Source organism: Anguilla rostrata, chromosome 1 (assembly GCF_018555375.3).
Source record: "Anguilla rostrata isolate EN2019 chromosome 1, ASM1855537v3, whole genome shotgun sequence".
Lineage (NCBI taxonomy): Eukaryota > Metazoa > Chordata > Actinopteri > Anguilliformes > Anguillidae > Anguilla > Anguilla rostrata.
Window position 1 is genome coordinate 77,044,095 of NC_057933.1, and position 9,634 is coordinate 77,053,728.

Here is a 9,634-nt window from a genome sequence, read left to right on the forward strand (position 1 = left end):
ATTAATAAAGCATCTCAGAGTAGATCCGTATTCATAAATCTTCTCAGAGCAGGCCTGTATTCATAAAGTTTCTCAGAGCAGGCCTGTATTCATAACGCTTCTCAGAGCAGGCCTGTATTCATAATGCTTCTCAGGGCAGATCTATATTCATAAAGCATCTCAGAGAAGGCATGTATTAATAAAGAATCTCAGGGCAGATCTATATTCATAAAGAATCTCAGAGCAGGCCTGTATTCATAATGTTTCTCAGGACAGGCCTGTATTAATAAAGCATCTCAGAGCAGGCCTGTATTCATAATGCTTCTCAGGGCAGATCTATATTCATAAAGCATCTCAGAGCAGGCCTGTATTCATAACGTTTCCCATAGCAGGCTTGTATTAATCAAGCATCTCAGAGCAGATCTGTATTCATAAAGCATCTCAGAGCAGGCATGTATTAATAAAGCATCTCAGAGCAGGCATGTATTCATAATGTTTCCCAGAGCTGGCTTGTATTAATAAAGCATCTCAGAGCATGCCTGTATTCATAAAGCATCTCCGGGCAAAAGCGCTGATCTACGATGATCTAGGACCTCGACCAGTATGCACTAAAAGATCAGACAGGTCCTGGATCAGTGCTCTCAATCTCAGCTCTCAGACAATTTATGAAGATATGCTCCAGTCTTCTTTCAAAGCAAACTAAAAAATAAAAAATGTCAGAACAGACAGTGCCTGTCAGAACTGAACTGTTTTAAAACCACTCTTATACATACATGAAACCTACCCAAAATAAACCTTCCAGATAAAATGCTGTCATTTAAATTTTTGGTTCTGGCAGTGAAGCAGAAAGTCTGTGTCACCATGCATGACTTTGAGATTGCATTAGCCGCAGTTCCACTGATGATTCTATTTTAAAAATAATATATATGTTATATATTCTCCTTAGCGCTAGTGATATATGTAGTCTGTATGCATTTTGAATTTGTACTCGGGTTCTTGGTCAGTATAGTTAACACGCACCAGTGCTTTAGTGGTGTTGCGTTTTTACTTGCTGGTCTGGTAATGTAGTTAGCCAGGACACTATTGCTCAGTCATCAGGCGAACGCATTTTTTAATATATTTTATTTTTCTTCGGCATTTAATTTGCTGATAAATAAATGCAATGTAATGTTTACCTCTCTGATCTTGCACACAGACCTGTGCTGAGATAGTCACACTGGCCCAGCAAGTGTGACTTTGAAAACAAAGCAAGACACGAGATCGTCAGCATGATTTTAACCCTCGAGGAAAGACAACCCTCAACCAAACCCATTACCCCAAAACAACCGCAAAGCAGAACCTTTGTCACATCCCTGAGGGTTAAAAACTACAAAATAAAAGCTAAATCCCAAAGAAACATGCCCCTTGCTTTGACCTTAACCTCTGTGGAAAAAAAAGTCCTTATAATCGCGCTCATAAACCATACAAAAAAAGGAGACCTTGCCCGCTGACTCATGTATTTAAACCATACCCTTGGGGAAACACTTCAACATAAGCTTTATACATAACCTTTAACAACTGAAGAATACAACCGTGACTATGAACTCAGGTCCTCTTAACCTCAGACCAATGCCCTACCTAACCATGAATGTAACCATACACGGTGAGAACAGGTGGCGTGTTGAAAATGACATCCTCAGGGCAAACATGCTGCAAGTATGCTCAAAGTATAGTCACTCAGGGCATGCTCAAAGTATACTCAACGCAGCTTACTCAGAGGATGCTCAAAGTATACTCAAAGTATACTTACTCAGAGCATACTCAAAGTATACTTACTCAGAGCATGCTCAAAGTATATTTAAAGAGAGTATACTTACTCAGAGCATGCTCACAGTATATTCAAAGTATACTTACTCAGAGCATGCTCAAAGTATACTCAAAGCAGCTTATTCAGAGCATACTCAAAGTATACTCAAAGTATACTTACTCAGAGCATGCTCAAAGTATACTCAAAGTATACTTACTCAGAGCATGCTCAAAGTATACTCGAAGTATACTTTCTCAGAGCATACTTAAAGTATACTCAAAGTATACTTACTCAGAGCATGCTCAAAGTATACTCAAAGTATACTTACTCAGAGCATGCTCAAAGTATATTCAAAGTATACTTACTCAGAGCATGCTTAATGTATACTCAAAGTATACTCACAAAGAGCATGCTCAAAGTATACTCAAAGTATACTTACTCAGAGCATGCTCAAAGTATACTTAAAGCAGCTTACTCAGAGCATGCTCAATGTATTTATCTGACAGTTCGTACCCTCAGAAATCACCAAAAAGGAACTATTTATAACAAACAATAATTTGTATTGTAGAAAAAGAAGGTACGATTCAACAGACGACTATACCAGTAAAATTATCTGAAAGGAAATCCAAAAAAAGAAAGAGAAAAACAAAAAGATATCTGAAGGTAGTAAGGGAAGCCACTGAGCCATACGAATATAAATAATATTCAAATAAGCATTAATAAAGTGTCACATAATAGAATAAATGCACAAGGAAACAATACTGCTATATAAAAACAAAACATTTTTATAAACAGGAATGCTTCATTGCTGGAGATATTTGAAAAAAAAACTCCCTCGGGTCCCTGAGGACGTCTTACGAAACGACTGCAGCTACTAAAACAAGATGAAAGATCGCTCTTTCGGAATTTCGTCGGTTTTAAAATGGGCGAAATTATTTTAAAGCGCAGTGTTTGAGCCACGTCGGGCGGGAAGATCAGTTGGGGCGTGTCTCATTTCAAAAAATCAGCCTGGTTTCCACGGAGACCGAAGTTCCACTGCAGAGAGGAGAGTGACCCAGTTCGAAGGCCTGACATACCTGCCAGTTTGACACTTTGTGAGAAAAAAAAAATGTTTCCCAGCATGACACATTTAAGACCACTGGTGGGTACAGACCCCCCTGAACACACACACACACACACACACACACGAGCACACACACACACCCACTCACGCATCATCCCCCACCTCCCTTTCCTGTTACTGCATGTTTGTAAAAAAAATTTCTCGTTGCTGCGCACGCTAGAAAATTTATCAGAAATGTTTTTCTGAAAAATCCCTTCAAACACCAACCACAGAAAAACGTCAGCTGCCTTTTTCGCTCAAATAAAACTATTTATTTTATCTTTTAATAAATTTCATTACATTTTTTTCAACCATTTAATTTAAATCTAGAACAGTTAGACTCAACAGGGTTAAAATCAAATGGCAGAGTGTCAAGACCCAGCAATTTAATTTCGTTTCCCACGATGGATACGAGTCAGTTGTCTGAATCTCAAGTACCACATATTCTGGTATGACAAACTTACATTACAAGGGACATTAAATAAAAATGAAATACAACAAATAATATGTTTGAAACAATTTTTACTTAAACTTGTTTTGTCATCTAAGACACTTGTATTATGTCAAATAAAATGAAAACATTTTAATTCTGAACTGCCAAATTTAATTGGGGGGAATTAAGGTGGGGTATTTGGTTTTTTCACCATCAACACCCACTTATTTTGAGTATGTATCTGTGGGATTTGGGGGACTTTCGATCTGTAAACCCCTCCCCTTGGCCTATATCTGTGTCTGAAACCTCCAAGAACTACACTACATCAGAGCAAACTTCTCAGGCTCAAACCCGGGCCAAACCCAGGTCTAACCTCAGCCAAACCCAGGCCTAACCCAGATGTAACCCAGCCCTAACCCTGGCCTAATCTGGGCCTAACCTGAGCCAAGCTCTGGCGTAACCCACGCATAACTCCGGCCAAACCCAGGGCTAACCTAGGCTAAACCCCAGCCTAACCCAGGCCAAACCTGGGCCAAACCCAGGCCTAACCCAAACCAGCTCAGACCAGCCAAGGCCAGACCGCAGCTCACTATAAACCCCGCTAAATTCATCCCTGCAGACCAGTGCTGGGAAAGATATGCTATAGTTAATTTGAATTACATTTTTTTTGGGGGGGGGGGATGTTGTTTTCTGTTTTAAAACTATGATTGATATCAGTTGCACCGTTCTCTTCCTCCCTCCCTGTTTCTCTTTCTATCTTTCTCTTTATCCATCTCCCTCTCCTCCGCTCTCTCTCACTCTCTCTCTCTCACTCTGTTTCCTGGTTTTCCTGTTTCTTTCTCCTCGTCCTTCCCTCCCTCCCTGTGCGCGGTCTGTCTCCGTCACCCTCTGAACGAGTTCTGTGTGTGAGAGTCTAAATCCCGCCGTCCGTGCGTTCGCGGGTCGCCGGGTAATTTCGCGTCAGGCCTTGTTGTTGACTGGGGGGTTTTTTCTATTTTTTTTTTACTACCTGGCCCTCCTGTTTTCTCTCTCTCTCTCTTTTTGCGAGTGTTGGTTTCCTGTGGTTCAGACGGGGGGTTTGCGTTCGACAGACAGCGATCGCAGCTCGGCCGGCGGCAGGATGCCTCTCGCCGCGCTGGCTCGTGGCTCCGCACGCGATTGGGCTTTAATTTGCCGTGTTCTTTTACTTTCCCGCCACCGTCTCGTCGTCGACGTAATTTAAGCGGACGTTAATTGGCAATCGCCCGCCCTGCTCGTTTAAAAAAAAATCTGGGATTCCAAGCGCGGCGACCGAACGTAATTATGCTGTCAGGGTGCTGTTTCTGCTTAGTTTTAGCCACCAACACGGTGGCATCCTGTGCTGCTTAATTAATGAACCCCCCTCCCCCACCTCCCCTCCCCTCCCCCCGCAATTTTTACAAGTGGAAAAGTTTCCTTTTTTCTGGACAGTTTATTTAGAAGAGCTCACTGGCTGATAAAACACACATACACACAAAAGTTATGTATATGTATGTACATATAAAAAATTTTTTTTTTTTGAGTTGTTTTGCACACTTTTCACTTCATATGCATATTTAATGTGTGTGTTTGTGTTTGTGTGTGTGTGTGTGTGTGTGTTGAGGGGAGCCTGTGGTCCATACTGGAGTGCAACATTAACTGCATTGGGCACTGTCACAAAAATAAAACAGACTTTAGTGTCTGGGGTACTGCCTGAAATCAGGGGTTCCAACCTGAAATCAGGGGTTCCTTTTACATTCAGTTTGTTGACTTGAGGCGAAATCTGGCGTTGCCTTGGCATGCGGCCACACTTTCTCGGGAGCAGGAGACGGGCAGAGGGGCCTATGCCACACGGCGAAACCGCTACCCGGCCCGCCCAAAGAGCGCTTACCAAAATCCACATGTGACCATCCAACATGTGAAAAGTCCACATGAACTATAAAAAAATAATCCCACTTATAACATTAAAAAAAAATTTTTTGGTTCAATATTTATTCTGCCTGGTTAGTCCCATTGAGATAGAAAAAGGTAGCCTATGCTATTTCATGTCATGTGTTTTCACGTGCAAGAAATCGTAGTTCACATTGGAAAAAGTCGGTCACGTGAGAAAATGTGGAATTTCACATGATTTCACTTCAGGTTTAAAAAAAAAAATTTTTTTTTACTTTTGCTTGCGGAAAATATGTTAATTCACGCGTGAAAATGTTAAATTCTCACGCGAGTTCGGGGTAATTTCACGCCCGTTTTTCTCGGTAACGGAAACCCTGGGGTCGAAAGCTCCGCTTACTTACGGGCTTTTACGACGAAACAACGGCGGCACCAAGCGCTAAACGCTACAGGCTAAAAGCGCAGTTTCTGGGCAGAGATGAGTAGAGATCTGATAATGCCCTATCTGAACTGAAAGCCTGATAAAAGGGGGCGGGGCCTAGGGCTGGCAGGGGCGGCGGCTGATTGGACAAGACGTGCCAGGAAACCCCTGCAGACGCAGCAAAACGCAGCAAAACTGTCGCAAGTCGCAGGGCATGGTGCAACAAACGCAACAACCGTGGGGGCAGTTTCATGTGGTTTTTCAGGAGTTTTGGGCATTGATTGATATGTGTGTGTGTGCGTGTGTGTGTGTGTGTCTGCGTGTGTGCATGCATAAATGTGTGGTGTGTGTATGCGTGTGGAGTTATGCCTTTTATTTTGGATATTGTGTCAATGCAACATTGAGCACTGCACATTAAAAAAACGAAGTCTTCTCTTAATTATCTATGGTCAACATTGCCTGGGAATCTAAAGGTTGTCTTGTAGGATGCTGTAAGTCGGGTCTATAGAATGTTTTAAAACAACTGGGTGTGATCCACTTTCTCTCAATTCCCAAACCAAAAAGGTTAAATTTAAAAAGGATATCTGTTTAATCAGAACCTCAATGCAGTGTTGGCCGCAAGCAAATGTGCCTTATCTGAGTGTCTTGACAGATTGTGTAACAGATGTCTTTTAAGTCAGTTTGACTCCTGACTCAGAGTCCGGGTAAGGTATACAGATGCACACAGGAAAGGAAGATATTCATACGTTGTACAGGTAAGGTGATTAAAATCAGGATAGGTAAAATAGTCATAAACAGAACAGGTATGATTGTCTTATGCAGGGAAGATGGCCATGCATCGAATGATGCGTAGTACAGGCCGGGTGTTAATATACAGTACAGGTAAGGTGTTTGTACTTACATTACATTACATTACAGGCATTTAGCAGACGCTCTTATCCAGAGCGACTTACACAACTTTTACATAGCATTTTTACATTGTATCCATTTATACAGCTGGATATATACTGAAGCAATTTCGGTTAAGTACCTTGCTCAAGGGTACAATGGCAGTGTCCTACCCGGGAATCAAACCTGCAACCTTTCGGTTACAAGCCCAGTTCCTTACCCACTGTGCTACACTCCGTCCGCTACTTACAGTACTTACTTACAGTAGTACAGGTAATATGGTCATAGACAGGATGGATAAAATGATCATCTACAGTATTGGGCTGGGGTGGAGGGGAGTAAGGTGGGTGTCAGAACAGGAGAAGGGCTCGGTTTGTGAAGTGAATTGTTAATTTTGTAAATAACGGGCTTTCTAAAATTAACGAGATCATTTATTTCTTTATTTCAGGGAAACCCCGCCAAGACTGAAGCTGCTTTTTCAGGGGATGCCCTGTCAGTAAGCAACACCATCATAAAAAACATTACAGCATTCTTATAACGTTAGGTAGGTTTACAGTTCACACTATAATACATTAAAAACACTGACAAATAATTTAATTACAATTAGATTCAATTATATTTAATTTACAGTGAATGCAGGTGATTGCAAATAAAATTACAGTTAATGCAGATTACAACACTGTGTCATAGATTAACACAGATAACAAAACTTTGTCCTCATAAAACAGCATAAAAACGTGTGCCTCTGCCAGGTTTCTGGTATGACTGCACATAGAAGCCAGATAAGTTCTATGGCAGCTGAGTAATCTATACCGAAAATGTCTCGTTCAATATTTTTAATTAATTTATTTATAGTTTCGGTTCAGCAACCGCTTAAATATGTGAAAATGCGTTTTTTAGAAGTGTAAGAGCATTTCATATAGAAGATTAAAAACATTTTTTTTAAAAATAATACGCTGTGTCAGGAGTCTTGTGGTTTGCTTGTTCATGTTATGACAGCCCTCAGAAGTTATTTTTCTCTTTCATTTTTCATATGCAGACAGATTACATAAGAGGCACAAGACATGCATGCTCAGTGGTCAGGTCCTCCACTTCTGCAAACGTCTGGCTCTGGCGTTTCTTTCGACGAGGCTGAGAACCATGTCTGCGGGACGCAGTCTCGGTGGGAGTCCAGTAGTCATGCTATAGCTTTGAGCCAAGCAGACAAGTGGGCGGAGCCTGGACAACCGCACGGTTTCTGTTGACCTGAGCCTCCTTGTGTGATTGACAGGTCCCATGTCTGGGGGCTGACTGTGCTGTCATGGCAACAAGTTCTGGGGGAACAGTTTCCTGCTTGCATAGTTACCTACCCCCCACCCCCCATCCCCCCCGCCCCCCCACGGCATGCACAAACTCACAACTACACACAAACACTCACAAATGCATGAACACATTTAAGCAAATATACATTCGTACACACACACACACACACAAACACACACATATACACACACATGCAAGCACACTCACATGTACACATACACAAATGCATGCACACGCACATACATACACACACATGCACACACATGCATGCACACTCACACACGTACACACACGCATGCACACATGCATGCACACTCACACACATACACATACACACACACACGCATGCACACTCACACACATACACACACACGCACACACATGCACGCACACTCACAAACATACACGCACATATACACGCACACGCACACATGCACACACACACACACACACTTATACACACACATGCTCACACACACACACACACACACACACCAGGTTGCACATTGCTCTTAGTTTCTGTACAGTGCAGTTGTGTGTGTTTTTTTTACCAGAAAGCAGTGAGTCAGAACCCACTCTAACCCACTCCCAGCCTCCACCACAGCACCACACCACAGCCCAGAGGCATTCTGGGACAGGTTTAGCCGCATCACTACCGCTGCCACCTCTTCTATGGTACAGCATGTGCGCTTGACCTGGTTTTACCAACAGCCTGTAGCTGAGTTTCATCCCTCTCTTTCGCTCTCTTTAATTCAAATTCAAATGTGCTGTATTTTTGGCCATACAAAATGACAAACAGACCCCTACAACCAGAAGGGGGGGGAGAAGGACCCTAACTCTAACCCTAACCCTAACCCTAACCCATACATGGATGAAAGCATAGTTACACACATACACACAGATTAAAAGATATTTCGTTTGTAAATCCCTCTCTTTCTTTCTCTCTCTCTGAGATACTGCATTCCTATATAATAATAATAATAATAATAATAATAATAATAATAATAATAATAAATGCATAGGTAGATGATTAGAAAGATTTCGATCTTTATATATACTTTATCGAACCCCCCGTGGGGTAATCTGTGTTCTGCATTTGACCCATCATAGCCACATTGGAGCAGTGGGGCAGCCACAGTGCAGCGTCCAGGAATCAACTCCAGCTCTGAGGCCAGTGCCTTGGTCAAGGGCAACGGCAGGAGCGCACCTAACCGGACATACGCCTTTATGAAGGTGCACTAACACAGTGACTAACAGCGTACATCTTTACAGCAGTGTAGTGACTCATAGGGCCTGAACACTGGTGAACTTCCACGTGTTGAGCTGCAGGTGCTTTTTAATTTAATGGCCGCCAGTACACTTTCACAGGCTCTCTTTCTCGCTTCTTGTCTTTCCCTGTCTTTCTCGTTTACTCTCTCTGTCTCTCTATCCCTTGACTGGGTATTTTAATTGAGGTTAACCTACTGCATGTGTAAAATTAGAACAATAAAGGTTTGTTAAAAATCAAAATCTCTCTCTCTCTCTCTCTCTCTCTCTCTCTCTCTCTTTCTTCTGTGAGTTTGTTTTAATGTTTAAAAGAGGAACTTAAAATTTGAATTACATAACATTGTTCAATAGCATGAAAATGGAATGGAAAATATGCAAATGTATTTCAGCATATTTTACCTATTTAATACCATATTTTCTCTCTCTCCCCCTCTCTCTCTCTCTCTCTCTCTCACTCTGTCTCTCCCCCCTCTCTCTCTCTCTCTCACTCTCTCACACTCTCTCACACTCCATTCCTCACAGATCTGAAGCTTCATTACGGTGGTTTATGAGGTGCCTCCAGATCCCAGAAAC